This window comes from Danio aesculapii, chromosome 20 (assembly GCF_903798145.1).
Source record: "Danio aesculapii chromosome 20, fDanAes4.1, whole genome shotgun sequence".
Lineage (NCBI taxonomy): Eukaryota > Metazoa > Chordata > Actinopteri > Cypriniformes > Danionidae > Danio > Danio aesculapii.
Window position 1 is genome coordinate 31,431,706 of NC_079454.1, and position 18,621 is coordinate 31,450,326.

The following is an 18,621-nucleotide window of genomic DNA, read 5'->3' on the forward strand; positions in this document are numbered from 1 at the left end:
ATCTTGATATTTCTGTATAGACATCTTTTCAGGTCCATACATCCATTCATCCATATTGATAGATCATTTTATTTAATCATTCATATCTAGTAATATTTCCATCCATCCATCCACATCCATCCATATTGATATTTCTAAATAGACATCCTTGCATATCATCCATCCATCCATCCATCCATCCATCCATATTAATATGTCTGAATAGACATCCTTTCATATCATCCATCCATCCATATTGATATTCCTGAATAAACATCATTTCATATCATCCATCCATCCATCCATCCATCCATATTGATATTTCTAAATAGACATCCTTGCATATCATCCATCCATCCATCCATCCATCCATATTGATATGTCTGAATAGACATCTTTGCATATCATCCATCCATCCATCTAGATATTTCTAAATAGACATCCTTTCATATCATCCATCCATATTGATATTTCTGAATAAACATCCTTTCATATCATCCTTCCTTCCATCCATCCATCCATCCATATTGATATGTCTGAATAGACATCTTTGCATATCATCCATCCATCCATATTGATATTTCTGAATAGACTTTCTTTCTTATCATCCATCCATCCATACTGATATTTTTAAATAGACATCCTTTTTTATCATCTATCCATCCATATTTATATTTCTGTATAGACATCGATTCATATCATCCATCCATTCATCCATCCATCCATCCATTCATCTATCTATCCATCCATATTGATATTTCTTTATAGAACACCTTTCATATTATCCATCCATCCATGTCTATACATCCATTTATTCATCCATATCGATTGTTTGTTCTATTCATCCTTTTCTTTTATTTTTTATTCATTTGTCTTTTTATATCCATCCAAATATGCATCCATTCATCCAAATCGATTGATCATTCTTTTTATTCATCCATATCTATTGATATTTCTGTCTATCGATCCTTTACATCCATCCCTCAATCCATCCAACTATTGATATTTCTGTCTGTAGATCCTTTACATATATCCATCAATCCATCCATCTATGGATATTTCTGTCAATCGATACTTTACATGCATCCATCAATCCATCCATCTATTGATATTTACCATCACCCATTTATCCATCCATATCTGTTAATTTCCTTTAATAAGTCATTAATCCATTCATGTATTTCTTTAAGTTATTTATATCTATTGATCTTTCCATCGTCTGCCAATCAATCCATCAATCTGCATCTATTAATCTTCCATGGATCCTACCATTTGCTTTCTATCCTCATACCATTTGCTCTGCTGCATTCTGTCAGTGCACATTCACATGCAAACACACACACATAAACATACGGTATGTATGTATGTATGTATATATTTATTTGTGTGGGTGTGCATTTCTTATATATTGTGTGCACACAAATAGAGAGCAACACTGACTGAGAGAAAAACTTTACACACTTCCACAAAGACGACAACAATTTGCTCAGTCTAACATTCATTTACTTCCTGTTTACAAAGCTTCATATGCTTTTCCCAATACCATTCACAGTAGAACAGAGCCAACGCAAGCTATAATCATAAGAAAAACGCAATATGGTGGATGAAGCAGACATAGGAAGACACTCACTTATCCAAACCCACACACACATACAATGGAATGCTAAGACCAGCACCTGTCACTGTCACATGGTATCCAAACCCAAAGCTGATGATGGCAGTTCGGTGAATGGATCTGAACCACCCAGCCTCAGCCAACCCCTCACACCTCTGACACACTCTACCCTTTTCTCTCCACCTCTCTGCAGCAAATGAGTGTGAGAAACGCTCCCTCCTCTCTCCTCCATCATCATCTCTCCAGCAGGCCATCTGTCAGCGCTAATGAATGCACACTCATTTGCATGGCTGATGAGCGCTCCTCGTTTGGCGCAGCCTGAACGGAAGGTCGCGTTCTGTCGCTTCTGCAACAGCAAATTTTGGCAGCGAGAGAGGAGAGGGAGAGAGAAAGCGAGGCAAAGACCTACAGAGAGATTAATGATGAAGGAGACGGCAAGAGGAAAAAGAAAAAATCATGGAAACAGATCCTACATCTTTGTTACACACCATTTTTTTCTCTCTCTTTTTGCTCGCCTCCGCTAATTTATATTCGTTACACGAGTGATGCTTTCCTCATATGCTTCATATATGTATTTTTATGCATGTGTTGATCTAAGTCACTGCAAGTAGGCCCATGTGTATGTGTGTGTCTGTGCGTGAGCGTGTCACAGCCCTGCACACCGTCTGTGGAAATAAATCAGCTCCTATGAGGCTTCCCAGCCTATCACAATGCATTTGTCTCTTCCACTAGGGAAGACATGTCTGCACCCCTCCGCTCCTCTCCCTCGCTGCCTCAGCTCTTTCCCTTAGTGTGTATGTGTGTGTGTGTACATGTCTCCTCCAGTCTCCTCTCCTCCCAGCCTCCCCTGCCTTTCTCCTTTAATTACCGCTCTTTCCTCCCTCCACCCACCCCGACCCCCCCACCCCCAAATCCCTTGCTCTCCGTGGCAGAGGCTGCTCTCGTTCCCCCTGCCTCTTTCCGCCTGTCTCCTCATTTCCCACCAAAAAGCCAGTCTCTGCTGGTCCTAGAGCTGTGTTTTTCATTTTCTCGGGTTTAGGATTAAGAATTTGATTTCTGATCCCACACCATCTCTTCCAGAACGGCGAGATCTGTTGGATCGGAGGGTCCAGACATGAGCACTGCGGCTGCGAGAGCCTCGTTATTGGTGTGATTTGAGCGTGTGTGTGTGCGCGCATTTGTGTGTACTCTCACGACTGTGTTCGGAGCCTATCGATCTGTCTGTTTTTCCAGGCAGACAAGGCGTAGGCCATTCTAAGAAACCCACTATGGCACGTGCACATTGAACGACGCTTGTCACACGTTTCCTGCTTTTACAGAAAGCCGGCGATGCGCATTCATAGGCACAATGGTTAGCCTTGCTTGTGAATACTAAAAGCGCAGACACGGGTTCTGGGATATCAGCCAAGTACATATGCATTTCGTCTAATGGGAGTCTGCTCTCATGTGCGTAATTGCCACAGGGTTGCGTTTCACAGCGGCCCCACTCGAGCAATACCCATGAGGAACAGCACCCTTCACGCCTGTCCCCAGCACCGGCGTTTCAGACACTCTCCCTTTCCATTAATTAGCTTCTCCATTTTCTGTTGGCCACTCTGACATTTTCCTGCTGCTAATTCACTGATTAAACCTATTAACGTGATTAGGGAGGCATTTCCAAGACAGCCGCCATTATATGCGCCACGCCGTCGAGAGGCAACCAGCCTGCCTTGTTTTTGTGGGGTTTGCTTACTTGAGTAGAGAGAAGATTGGGGGAAAAGCAGGAATTAACTGCTTTATTTGAAATCACTGCTTTATTTCAGCACCAGGAGCTGTCCAGGAAGTTCTTTATTGCAGAAACAGGAACTGTCTTTTTCAGCTCCAGAAGCTGTACGGTGTATTATTTTTTTCAGCACCAGGATCTATCCAGAATTTTCCTCTTTTCAGCACCAGGAGCTGTCCAGAATATTCCTTCTTTCAGCACCAGGAGCTGTCCAGTAATTCCCTTGTTTCAGCACCAAGAGCTGTCCAAACATACTCTTCTTTTCAGCACCAGGAGCTGTCCAGAATATTCTCCTTTCAGAACCAAGAGCTGTCCACTATATTCTCATTTCAGGACCAGGAGCTGTCCAGTATAGTCCTCTTTTCAGCGCCATGAGCTGTCCAGCATATTCCTCTTTTCAACACCAGGAGCTGTCCAGTTTATTCTCATTTCAGAACTAGGAGCTGTCCAGCATTTACTCTTTTTCAGCATCAAAGGCTGTCCAGTAATTCCCTTGTTTCAGCACCAGGAGCTGTCCACTTGTGGTTCAGCACTTGATGATCTTAAAATTGCAAAAAAAAAAAGTATAAATAAATAATAATCTGTACCAGCATGTATTTAAAATCCCATCAAACATCCTATTCAATCACCTCATTTTAGTTTTGATTAAAAATAGAAACCTTCTCAATCAACAGAGACTTTATTAAAGGAAGTTTACAAACGAAGCCATTGTCAGCAGGGATTTAACGCAGACGTGGCCGTTGTATACCACGGTGTTTGCTTAATTTTCAATGAGGCACATTTTCACTGGCACATAATTCATATTCTATATCAAATACAGACACCCACACTGCTGCACAAGCTTGCGCACTCATATGGCTTTGTAGACTCTGTAGTCTGTAGGGAAAGCAGAGCAGGGAGTGACTAGAAACAGCCTGTCTACCGCTGAATTAATATGGGAGAGACTGATTAAGGTTATACATTTCCAGCCTGCCTTTTGTTCTCTAGCTTTATGTGCAGATGGGGGGGTTGTTTATTTCCACACACTTCCTTTTGTTTTTTTTTTGGCCTGCAAGCCGAGGGTCTGTGCTGTGTGTCTTTCGGTCAGATGAGGTGGGTAAGTCTGGCTCTGCATGCTCCACACACACTCTCCCTGCCGCTGCTGCAGTGTCGCGTCGCTTCTGGAGACTGGCTCACACGCTTCTCTCCACCGCCTCACACATTCTGCTCACAGCTCCCTCCCAACGCTCCAGCTCTCTCACTCCCCTCCTCCCTGTCTGTCTGTGTCTCTCCCTCCCTCCTTTCCTCTCTCCATCTCCCTCTCTCTCTCTCTCCCGCTCTTTCTACTGCCTCTCCAGAGCGGCTGCAGTTCCCTGCTCTTCCACTCTCTCTCCCTCCATCTCTCCAAGTGCTGGCGGAATACCGAGCTCAGACAAAGAAAGCTCAGGAGAACAGAGGAGAGAAGTGAAAAGAGGGACAGAAAAAAAAAGCATTTAAAGAGAAAAAGGGAAAGACGGGTGCAGATCTGCGGTGTGTGAGGAGACAGAGAGAGGGAGAGAGAAAGACAGTGTCGCCATTTCAGTAGGTTTCACTTTGTTTACTTCTTGTTCTTCTTGTTTTGCCGCGCTGGCATGTCGTGGCCTCATAATCGATGTCGGTTTATGAACCAGGAGTGTGCATGCATGCCTTGGTGTGAGTGTGTGTTGGAGAAAGACATGGTAATGCGTTCATGAAGACATCACTTCTTTTTGCATTCCAACACACAGGGCTGCGGAGTAGCTGTCTGACAAAAGTAAGCTCCGCTGCCTCTTTGCCTTTCCAACTGCAATGATATACAGCAATCTGACTGACAAACTACAAACTACATATACATGCATGGCACTCAATAATTAGCTGTAATGAAATGCATTTCACACCCAAGTTTGACACTTCGTTCTTATGTAATACTTTTTTAAACAGATTGATATGTTGAATGCTCTTCACTTTTGGCTAACTGTGCATGTTTCAATGACAGGAGAATCTTAATTGTGTTCACATGAGAATGTGTGTATGTGTGTGTGAGTGTGTGTATGTGTGTGTGAGCGTGTGTGTGTGTGTGTGTGACTCTGAAAGTTGAGTGATTTGAAGTTGAATGTAAGTTGCGGCAGGGCTTTGCTGGATGGGGCTGTAGTAGATTTACCTGTGGAACAAAGAGAAGAGAAGAGTTGCTTGTTCAACTGAGGCTCATTAAAAAGACATATGATAATGCAGCCATAGGTGTGAATATATTACACTGAGCTGTTATATAATGTGAACCTGTGACACTCCACTGGGAGATTTGGTATGAACTGGGCATCATAGGAGAGTTCATTGTTATTCTGTTAATATTAATATTAATATTAATATTAACATCAATATTAATATTAATAATATTAATATTAAAATAAAACTATTATTATTATTATTATTATTATTATTATTAGATACTATTATTATTTTGTAACTACTAAAAGCATTATAAAGTATATATATTTTCCCTTTATACAATGTGGAACTTAATATAGTTATTGTATTAATTCTTATTGAATATAATAATAATTAGAAGTAATATTTATATTAAATATTATGAAATATAATGTGTATAATAACAATCAAGGTCTACATATTTTAATTAATTCTGTTTAAATTTTAAAACGCAACAACTACAACTAATAATAATAATAGTAACAACAACAACAACAACAATAACATTAATAACTATTATTGGTGTTATTATTATTATTATTATTATTATTATTATTATTATTATTAATATTGAACTTTAAAATCATTATGTATAAGGATTAGCATATTCCTTTTGTATATACTATTATTAAATTTGTAGCTACTAAAAGCATTGTAAAGTATTATTATTATTATTATTATTATTATTATTATTATTATTATTATCATTATTATTATTATTATTATTATCATCATCGTTGTTGTTGATTTTATTGTTATTATTATTAGCTATTATTTGGTTTTAGTATAAACAAATTATTTGAATTATTCACAATGATTATCATTATTGTGGATTATATTATTATAATAATGTATAAATATTCAATTACATTCATTATAATAAAATATTTAATTTAATAACAGTAGTAGCATAGATACTAATTATATAGTATGCTTTTTAAAAAATAATTAAAAGTATTAATTATTATTATTATTATTATTATTATTACTATTGCCTATTTAAGTAAAAGACAAATTCTAATTCTTCATAACAATTTACATTATTACTAAGTATTGTAATAATGTACATTTATTCAATTTTAATAATTCTAATATTAAACTTAATTTATTTTCAGTAATAATAACTTTTTTAATTAGTTATAGATTTATAATGTATAGTAATTATAGCTAAAAAAAATTAAATAATATTACTACCACATAATAATAATAATAATAATAAAAGTAAATTATTATTATTATTATTATCATATTATTATTATTATTATTATTATTATTATTTATTCATTTAGAGCTCAAATACTTAATAGTAAAGTTAGTAAATTGTATTATAAATTACAATAGTATTTATTTCAGTTAATACCATTACAAAAAATATTGCACCGACTAATATGAATCATCATCATGATTCTCATCAGTTAATTGTAAGATTTCATAACTATATTAATGAAATGTTTGCACAGACTGCTCAGTGTTCAAATCACACACAATGACAGAAAGCAGTGCACATCTGCATCAGTTATGGAGTATAGTTTTAGAGAAGGCTTTGTGCATTATTCATATCAACAGCTATCTGAACACATGTTTATGCAATAAGCGGTGATATTGTTGACTGGGGGTGTTGTTACTGCTGCCCTTTTCAACTGATCGGAATACAGTCATAATAATAGCTCAGAAAAAGTTCAGGTGAGAGGATCTGGTCCCGGATCTGCGGGAGTTCAGACAGACCTGTCACATTTATGAATACTGTATAACATTTCTGCATATTATGTTTGAATATGCAAATGAGAGATTTCTGCTTTTTCTCATTTCAATCGTTTTTCCCCCACTTTTTTAATATGTTCTTGTTTTTAGCTCCAGGATTGGTCTAATGGGTATAGACACACGTCAGTTATCTAAACTAACTAACATCAATCAAGAATTCTAATGTCAAGAATTGCAAACTTGTGTTAAAGTGTGAAATTGTTATATTTAAATATGCATATGAGACATAATTTATTTAAATATGTGCTATTTTGCATACACTTCTTGCCCAAAAATCTGGGGGGAAATCTCATTTCACTTTTTTTACATATTTTTTGTTTTTACAGAGGGGATTTGGGGTATTTCGTTTGATCACTCCACAATTCAGAGGATACTGTGAACAGCAAGAAAAACATAAAATATTCAAAATATAGATAAGAATAAAAATGGTGTTTGGTGTATGTACGTGATGCTGAAGTGGAGATTTATGGCTCAGTGCTGGTGAAAAAAAAAAGATTTAAATAAAATGTATTTTAAATAAAATATAAAGACAAAATTGATGAAGCGCAGTGAAAGAAACATTTAAAACTGTAACTGTTTTCTTACTGTTAGACTAAAAAACACCAATATCTGAAAATTGAGAGGTGCGTCATTATTTTTATTTTATCAAATAAAATTTCCAATTAAAGATTTGCCTTAAAGGTGTATTAGAATGCACTTTCTTTAAAGTTTTCTGATATCTACATAGCAGGTATATGGCTTAGGTAATTGCGAAAATGCTCCAGAAATGGTTTACATGTCCATTTACAACCATATCAATTAGTCCTGAGATTAAATGCACTCATTTGACCTTATTTGGAAGGGCCGTGAATATTAATGAGCTCAGCTCTGATGCTCCTGCTGTTTGTGTAGCTGCTGACGCTCACACAGCACGGCTCCGAAATACGCTTGCACAATAACCATACTTTAGTGGCCAAAAAAGGTTAAAAATGAGTAGATACCTTGTTAAATAATATTTTAAATGAAATGGTGCAAATCTCACAAGTGAGCTCTGCAGGCAACCTAGCTTGCTCCGGAGTTACAGTATGTGTTGTGGATGAATATAGGCTAAATTATGATTATACTCAACAAAAGATGCTTACAGAGATATGTTTAGAGGTGTGTTTTCTGGGTTTAATAAATATGAATTAATATGAACCACGTAAACAGATCGTCATACTTTTATCTCAAATGATTGCCAAAACTTTGTTTAATAAAATTTATTGCTGTCCTTTTACTCCAAAAAAAGTAACCGTAAGAGCTGAATGATAAGACAATGCATTAAACACTCAATGATTCACATGTGTCTGTTGCCTCATTACAAATGTACACAGCAAAATTCACAATATACAGTTAAACAGATCTTATGCCTCTTTGGGGAGTGCTGAATACATTTATAATCAGTTTTTCTTGTATCTAGCCTTCTTGTGACAAGCTTTTTCTTCTGCCCTGCCGGTCCTTTTTTCAAAATAAGAGTCCTGCATACAAAGAACATATCATTTAAACGTGGCCAATCAAATTCTGCTGGATGTGTGCAAATTATTGATCCAGAATGTTGCGTAACAGTCTGTGTTGTGTTCTGATTTGCATAATTCTTTAGCTCAAGCGAGATTTATATAAGAACAAGGAAACAATAGTCTTTGAGGCTGATGGTGTGCCATTTCCATGTACTGAATTTATTGTACATGTATTAATTAACTGTGTCTAGGAATATACAGTTTTTCATTCAAAGACACTTTTGAGCTTTTTTCTTATAGCAACATTCTTAAAAACACTAGTATGGCATTGACGGTGGCATTTTTGGGGTTTTTATGCTCTTTTTACTTCTTCTGTATGTACTTGTCTATTCACTAGCTCCTGGTTTGTTTTGACAAACGAACTTTCTAAGTACATTAGATTATTGCATAGCTTCAATAGTGAAATTCCCATTTAAAGCACCCTGATAGTGTCAGCAGTGGTGCGTAGGTAAGATCAGAACCTGAGCAGACTGAGGGTAAACTTGGCTTTGAGGTGGAGAAAAGCTCCTCAAGAGAAGATATGATTTGTCTGGCTTGGAGCTTCATGACCCCAGAGGCTTCCCTTGACTCTGTGAGCCATTTGTACGCTGTGGAAGATAAAGACAGAGATGGAGAGCCAAACAGACAGAGAAACCTTGGCCATTTCACAATCTTACGGGTTTAATGAGTCGCCAACCAAACCCCAAAACCACCACAGACACACACACACACACAAATCATTCTGTCTGATGTGTGGCATCGGCTGGGACAAAAATAGCATTGTTGGTGAAGGAGGCTTGGCAATGAACAAAATTGGATAGATTTAATATATGTGGAATTCCTTTTAATGTACACATGCATTATCCTGACCTCATTACAGTTTCCTCGTTATAGTCCTCGTAATATTCAAGCTTTATAGTGATAATTCAATACCACCTGCTTTGTAATTTGTGTGTTCCTTTCACTAGAATGTCATAGCCATCCATGCGGGAATCAGATTCAAGTCATAATAATGCCTTAGCAATGATAACAATGTTTCATTTTTTCTATGACAATATGCTGCCAAAAATAGCTTGTTATAAAAGGTGAAATAAGGTTTCAGTTTACTGGATTTGTTAGTTTTGGGTTTGAGTAAATCGGAAATCTTTGTTTCGTTGTTTAAAGGTCTGAGAACATCTGTCGACGCCAATAGCCTAGGGGTTAGGTGCGCCGACATAAAGCACCATGGTGCTCACGGCGACCCGAGTTCGATTCCCAGCTCGAGGTCCTTTGTCGACCCCTCCCCTCTCTCTGCTTCCAATACTTTCCTGTCTGTAACTTTAACTGTCCTATCCAAATTAAAGGTGAAAACCCCCTAAAAAATTATATTAAAAAAAAGGTCTGAGAACAACTAATAGCATGAAAGATTCCAAGTTTCAAATAAAAATATTGTCTATTTATTTATTTAAAAAATGACAATTGGTCAGAATAATGCATGTTTTCATTGAAATTCAAAGTTATTCCATAAAATATTGATTTCCTATTTAGGTTAAAATATTGGTATTGTATTGTGAGCAAACACACACACACACACACACATATACTCTCTGAAAACATGGCATATTTTTTGTTATTTATCCTAAAACAGCTCTAAATGATTACCTTATTAGGTAACACTTTACTCGAAGGAGTGTTCATAAGACTGTCATTAACCCTTTATAATCACGTTGTGAATGAGATTTTATCCATGCGTATGACGACTGTCATTAAGCATCATCGACTCAGCTATGTCATTTTACATCATAACAAACAATGTCATCTTTGCATTTAAAAGGACATAACTGAGCAAATGTCACTGAATAACAGTCGTTTTAAGCATGCATAATATCTCATTCACATTCATGACATGTTCTGTAAGTCTTGTCATACGAACATGACATGTCTTATGAACACGCCTTTAAGTTAAGTGTTACTCATTATTATTTTAAATTTGTAAGATATGCATGAATAATTACAGTTATAAATTTTCATTTTACTCAAACTTTGAATCATGACTTTTCAAGTGATATTTTGGTACAATAAGTAGTTGTCTATGTTGGGTTGTTTAGCATAATTTCAATATATCTCAGCATACGAATGCTATCATTGTTAATACAAGTTTGCAAACAGTTAGCATTAAATTAGTTCTTTACTGTAAAAAAATTGTGAGGTTTTCTTATTCCGACCCATCAAACTCATGTAACTCGTGTAGTTGGACTTAGATACTGGGTTTTTCTGGTGCTACCATGGCACTAAACAAGCTCTTCAATAACATATGCATGATTAAATCTGAAAGCTGTCTCACAATCTACTGTGTGTTTAGTATAAGAAAGTTTGTAGAAAGGTTAAGTAGCTGTGCTGCTATTAATGGTGGAGTTTTGCTGAATCATGTGGTGCTTCAGGATTGTTGTGGGTCTGACAGACAGGCTTTTATTGGCGGATGAGCATGAACACACACATACACACCCAGCGGGCCATTCAGAGCTCACGCCACGCTCATTAAGACTGGAGAACCACAATATCTCAATTGCCCTTTTTTCAGCGTATGAATATTTATATGGGAATTTTTGGCTGAATCATTGAATTTGACGCTAGTGAGCTGCGTGACTCTATTTATATTTACAAATTGTTGTTTGCAATGAGGATCATGGTGGTTATAATAATAATAATAATGATAATAATCACAATAATAATAATAATAATAATAATAATAATTATTATTATTATTATTATTATTAATATTATTATTATTACCACCACTACTACTACTACTTCTACAATAATAATAATAATAATAATAATTATTATTATTATTATTATTATTATTAAGCTGTTATATGATTAAAGGTTTTAAAAAGTTTTTTTATTATTTTTGTTCTGTTATATGTAAAAGGGATTAAAAATTCTATAATAATTTATAATGATTTAGGTTATTACAATTTTAGCAGTACTTATTGTTATTATTTATAATAAATTTCAATACAGTATTTCTTAAATATTATTATTAATATTCTTTATTATTATTATTATTATTATTATTATTATTATAAATTTGTTTTAATAATATACTATTAATTCATTTTCCTTCGACTTAATCCCTTTATTAATTTGGGGTCGCAACAGCGGAATGAACTGCCAACTTTTCCAGCATATGTTTTACACAGCGCATGCCCTTCCAGCCACAACCCAGTACCGGGAAACACCCATATACACTCACATTCACACACATACACTACACTGTAAAATATTTGACCTTAAATTTACAGTAAATTACTGGCTACAAATTGCATTACTTTCACAGTAAGATACTGTATGTAAATTCCCAGTAAATTACTGTAAGGTACGTCATAATAACAATATATCTGTAAACATTTCTAAATATTAAAAAAAGTTTCTGTATTAGCCTAAAAGTTAATGTGTGTTAATTTCTATGTTGAATAAAATATTAATAGTGTTTGAATTCCTATAATTCAAGTGCAAAAGATAAAGCCATTTTTACAGTAGTTTGCTGAAATCATGATGCCTGCCCTAATTTCACAATTTTTTTTACAGTTAAATCCTGTAAAGTGACACTAATGTAATTTTCTGTGAAAAATTACAGTAACATGTTGTGAAATTCTGGGAATTTATTACAGTGTACGACCAAATTAGTTTATTCAGTTCACCCATAGTGCATGTTTTTGGACTGGGGGAAACCAGAGTACCAGGTGGAAACCCACGCGAACATGGGTAGAACATGCAAACTCCACACTGAAATGCCAACTGACCTAGCCGGGACTCAAACCAACAACCTTTTTGCTGTTAGGTGACGGTGCCAGCTCTTATAATATATTATTTAGAATAATATTAGTATCTCATTCATTTTATAATGGTAATAAATAAGATTTAGAAATAATAATATAAATAATGTTTTGTTAATTATTGTTGTTGTTGTTATTGTTATTATTAATTAAAATATTAATTAATTAATTAAAAATTTAATTATTTTTTAGAACACTTATTATTATTATTATTTTAATAATGTATTTTTTTGATTTAGAATTTCAGTTTAAATGTCAAACATTCAGCAAAGATTTTATTGGAATCTTCTGTCAGAGTTAAAAACGTTCAACATATCCACAAAAAAAACCTTTCTTTTCCGCTTAGTCCCTTTATTATTCTTGAGGTTGCCACAGTGAAATGAACCGTCAACTTATCCAGCATATGTTTTGCACAGCGGATGCTCTTCCAGCCCAACTCATCACTAAGAAACACCCATACACTCTCATTCACGCACATACACTTTGGACAATTTAGCTTATACCTAATTCAACTACCGTAGAACCCAGAGAAAACCCACGCTAACATGGGGAGAACATGCAAGCTCCACACAGAAATGTCGACTGACCCAGTATATATATATACTGTAAAACCCAAAAAGATAAGGTAATTCAAACCGTTTGAGGAAACTGATTGCAACAAACCATTTAAGTTAAAAAACTAATCCTAATGAGTACTTTGAACTTAATCCATTTGAGTAAACAAAGCAATTTAAGCACAGTAAAACCCAATAAATGAAGAGAACTCAAACCAACTGAGAATTGTAAAACCCAATAAGTTAAGGCAACTCAAACCGTTTGAAGAAGCCGATTGCAACAAACCATTTGAGTTAAAAAACTAATCCATATGAGTACTCTGAACTTACTCTATTTAAGTTGAAATAATGAGGTATTAATTAACTCATTATCTTCAACACTGAGTAAAAAAACTCTTTTCAAATGAGTAGAATTAACTTTCAGTAAATTTTGAGTTAACTACACTCATCACTCATTTCATTTGATAAAGTTGACTGTTGGGTATTACAGTGTATTATATATATATATATATATATATATATATATATATATATATTTTTTTTTTTAAATATGAATAAGAATAAATGTACTTTAAATTAGACATGACACTTGAGAATTAGCATGACCATATCCTTGGCAGTCTGTACCAATAAATAGCACAGTACCACTATAATGGATGCTGGAAAAGAAAAATCATTAAAAGTGCACTTGAATTGAAAAATATCTTTCATTATGAGAACAAAAGTTTAATCTGGCATTTTCCACCTTTTTCACTAGTAAACTGTTTCTATAATCAATAGCAAGTCACCGGAGAAGTAGAAGACCCAACATAGTAATTGAAAATGATTTCTGTAGCTCTGAATCAACAGTTGAATGATGAATACGGGTGCGATTTTTAAAAAACTTTTTAATACATTGGTCACGCTGTAAGACTTGTTTGGCAAACCCTTCTCTCCAAGATCATCATATAAAGGAGGTTATTGTATATGAAGGCTAAGGCACTCGTTTAGATTATACTGTTGCCATTTTCATAGGAAGCCCAAGCTGATCTACATTACATGCTGCTGTGACCTAGTTGAATAGAGAGAGATGGAGAGTGAAGGGAAAGAGAAAGAAAGAGTGAGACAAACGAAAGACGACGAATAAGAGGTTTGTGCGAGGGTGAATAAAACATTTGAGGGGCAGTCCGGGTTACATCCCGTGATCCGGGATCAGCAGGCATGCAGTGTAAACAAATCCAGCCGTTCCTCGCAGCTCTTGTAAACATCTGCAGCCCAGCAGCGGCTCAGGATACATCACCACCATCTCGCTTTAAGACAAGACACTGCAGGTGAATGGGGAACAAAAAAATGTACTAATACTGTAATTCTCATCATACTTGCACAGTCGATTCGTTACAGTGCGAACTGCAAACTTTTTTTTGTTTATGCACATACAGTAAGGCGTTATTCAAGTACAGCTGAAGTCAGAATCATTAGCACTCCTGAACTATTTGTTCAATTATTAGTACAATTTAAAGACATAACTAGGTTAATTAGCCAAATCATTATATAATGATGGTTTGTTCTGTAGACAATGGTACAATGGTACTTAACATTTTAAAACTGTTTTCATTCAGAAGAAAAAAAGAAAGTATAAAGAAGAAGAAAAAAATATTATAGGAAATACTATGGAAAAATTCCTTGCTCTGTTAACCATAATTTTAGAAAATATTTGAAAAAGGAGTTCCATTGTGGTCCTTGCTGTTAACAAAAACAAAGTATGGCTGCAAAATACAGTTTACACCTTCACATTTTAAAACAGGAACAAAATGATTCACAATACAATAACATATAAAAAAGATCATCATCCACCATGCAAACTAGCTATACTCATCAAACAACCGTCCTTTGATCACTTTTTTTGAACCTCCTTAAGTCTTTTATTTCCTTGATGGATTTTGCTAGTTTGTTCAACATGATTGCACTTGTATATAAAAACATATTTTTCCCCACTACACTTCTAAATTTAAATAAACAAATATTAAAATCCCAATCCCTAGTACTATATGAATGTTGTTTACCTCACCATTTGAAAATAGTTGACCATATAACTAGGAACCACATTATTGAACATGGATGGCTAATAATTTTGACTTCAACTGTATGTGTGTATATGCAGTTGAAGTCCTGCAGTTGACCCCTGAATTATTAGCCCCCCTGTTTATTTATTTCCCCAATTTATGTTTAACGGTGAGAAAAATTTTTCAACACATTTCTAAAGATAGTAGTTTTAATAACTCATTTATAATAACGGATTTATTTTATCTTTGCCTTAATGACAGTAAATAATATTTTACTGGATATTTTTCAAGACACTATAAATTTTAACATTTAAAGGTTAATTAGGTTACTAGGCAGGTTAGGGTAATTAGGCACATTATTATATAATGAGGGTTTGTTCTGTAGACTATCAAAAAAACATATAGCTTAAAGGGGCTAATAATTTTGACCTTAAAATGTTTTTTAAAAAAGTAAAAACTGCTTTTATTGTAGCTGAAATAATACAAATAAGACTTTCTCCAGAAGAAAAAATATTGTCAGACATACTGTGAAAATTTCCTTGCCCTGTTAAACATCATTTGGTAAATATTTAAAAAATAAATAAATAAATAAAAGGGGGCTAATATTTCTGATTTCAACTGTATATTTGGGTAAACAATTAAACACTTTAAAGTGTATTTTTCATGTTTTATTTCAATTAGACTCAGTAAACACTTCACAAACAAACATCAAAAAAGCTTAGAATATCAAAAATTGACAAGTTTATGAAAAGGTTTTTGAGTTGTTGCCTTTCGGCATCACGCCTTGAAGGCACAATATGTGTGTGTGTGTGTGTGTGTGTGTTTTATTATTGAAATAGTCAAAAACCAATAGAACAATGTTATACATTTTGCCAACTTATATACTTACTTTATCTCAAAAAAATAAAAGAATGTCCAAATCCAGACAAATTAACAATTGTAATATTTTTTTAATGACATGGACTGTCCTAGCCTTACTATTGACATTACACACTCTCGATTCTCAGTTTGGCTTAATGGAAAAACAGGGAAACACCACAGGCACTTAATATGTTGTTTGTTTTATTAGACTGTACAGAGAAGCATTATAACAGAACTTTAAGAAGGTATTAAGTATGATATGATGATTATGACCGGAAAAACATGAAGTGGATATTGTGCAGCATCACACTTGTCTCTTATTAGCAATTGCTTCAGCGGTCTCATTACACTTTGACAGTTTTCAGTCTCACTCTGCTTTATACTGTCATGATTATAAGTTTTAAATACGTTAGCTCATCCATGAACATGATTTCTGCAGAAGCCCTGTTGGATGTAATGAAGACCACAACACCCATGATTCCACACGTTGTCACTGCATCATTAAAATATGTTTTTGCTTGTTGTGAAAACGCAAACTCTAGTGGCAAAAAATTACATACTGTACCTTTAAATGACTAAGGAGTTTCAAAATGTAATTTAATTTAATAAAATAACAGCCAAAAATAAGTGTTGGAAGAGTAAAATAAATAAATAAATAAGTTGCCTGGGTTTAGTTATGAAGACATTATATTGGCTCCACCCAAATATATTTGGAAATAATTCAATGAAGGGTTGTAAGAAAGGACTAATGAAGACAAATCCAGCCATTATTATATTATTTTTAAATTTGGAGTCAAGTTTCAGTCAACTAAATTATTATTATTATTATTATTATTATTATTATTATTATTATTATTATTATTATTATTATTATTATTATTATTATTATTATTATTATAATTTTGTGGTGGTGAGTGGGTTGCATGATTGCCTCACAGGAAGAAGGTCACTGGGTTTCACAATTTGCACAATTTAGTTAATATTATGCAGAGATAACCAAAAAACTAATATGTAAATAGTTTTGTAATAATGAAATAAAAATCTTTCTTTTTTGTACTTTATGTTTATTCTAATAGTTAGGTTTAATAGTTTAATAGCAAACTGTACAGGCACAAGCTGACATGAAGTATACTATATTATGGATAAAATTATCATTATCATTTATTTTATTTATTAACTTTATTATTATTATTATTATTATTATTATTATTATTATTATTATTATTATTATTATTATTATTATTATTTAATTTTTACATTTCTTTCTCAAAACTGTGCTTTATTTTGGCTGATGCATTCAGTGATGCTCTGTGTCACTCCAGTTGATGGAAGCTGTTGGAAGTTGATGGAAACATGACATTTTAATTACATGCCCACATTTAAATACATACCCCACATGAATGGGCTGAAATAAAACACTTCTATTGATTGACCAATAAGGCTTAAATGCTTATAATTAGAAGCGAATGATTTCTACATATTTTGTCAAAGATTCTGCATCCAATCAAATGGTTCTGTGATTTGCCTCAAATGAATCTGCCAGAAACCAAATTAGGTAGAACACAATATGAATAGGCTAAATGGCATGTCCAGTCCCTAATAAAACAGCTATTAAACTACACAATGTTATGAAAGTTTGACCTAGATTACATTAAATATTAAATACATTATTACATTGGTGTACATTTTTTAATGTCTAATATAACTGGTATGATTTACAGCGAGGTACAAAACAAGAGGATAGAATTAAGTTATAGACTTGAGTTTTTTCCTATGTGAAATTCAGCATCAGTTTTTTAGCTTCTCTGTCCATTTGAGTGCATGAAGTGTCCAGTGTTAACAACCTTTTTAAAATGTTACTAACTGTTTTAGAATGTGCATTCAAAAGTAAAGTATTATAATCTTATAACATTCAAAAGTAATGTAATCCCCTAATGTTTGCAAATCACATTTTTCTTAAACATTTACATAATGACACTTAAAAGAAGGGGTTTTGAACATTCAGAAAAGCACTCAATAAATGACATTTGGTGTTTGTTCAAACTAATTATTTAAAGGGAGTTGAAATAACACAGTTTGTGAGTTTTTTTTTTGTTGAATTTTTTTTAAGTTACTCCACTCAAATTTGGAAAAATCTAATTCAAAGTTAATTCCTTCATGTTCTCCCATCACAAATCGATTGTGTGGAACCCAGATTGTTTTTACAGTCCGTAATATTTTCATAAGTTAATAGCAGGCTTATCTAAAAATTTTTGCTAAGAGTAATACCCCCCAAAAAATCAAATGAAATAAATAAATGAAACTACTGGAAAAATGTTTGACACATGCATACAGTACTACAAGTAAACTTAAAAATGAAATAAAATTGATGCAAAGGAAATATTTCTTATTTTCATGTTGTCTAATGAATTAAAAGGAAAATAAAAAATCCAAATGAGATAAAAATATTTTTTAAATGAGCAAAAATGTATAAACTAATACTAAAACCTCAAATATCAAATTAATTCTCACCA

The 18,621-nt window shown here is 33.8% G+C and overlaps 1 protein-coding gene across 3 annotated transcripts in view; it reads left to right on the forward strand.

Annotated features, from left to right (window-relative positions):
• Nucleotides 1-4,709: 4,709 nt before the first annotated feature.
• The window catches only part of myt1la (myelin transcription factor 1-like, a), a 122,780-nt gene continuing 108,868 nt past the window's right edge, over nucleotides 4,710-18,621 (forward strand). For all 3 annotated transcript variants that reach the window (XM_056481681.1, XM_056481682.1, XM_056481683.1), the window contains exon 1: nucleotides 4,710-4,916. The gene's annotated coding sequence lies outside the window, so the exon portion shown is untranslated. The remainder of the gene's footprint in view (nucleotides 4,917-18,621) is intronic.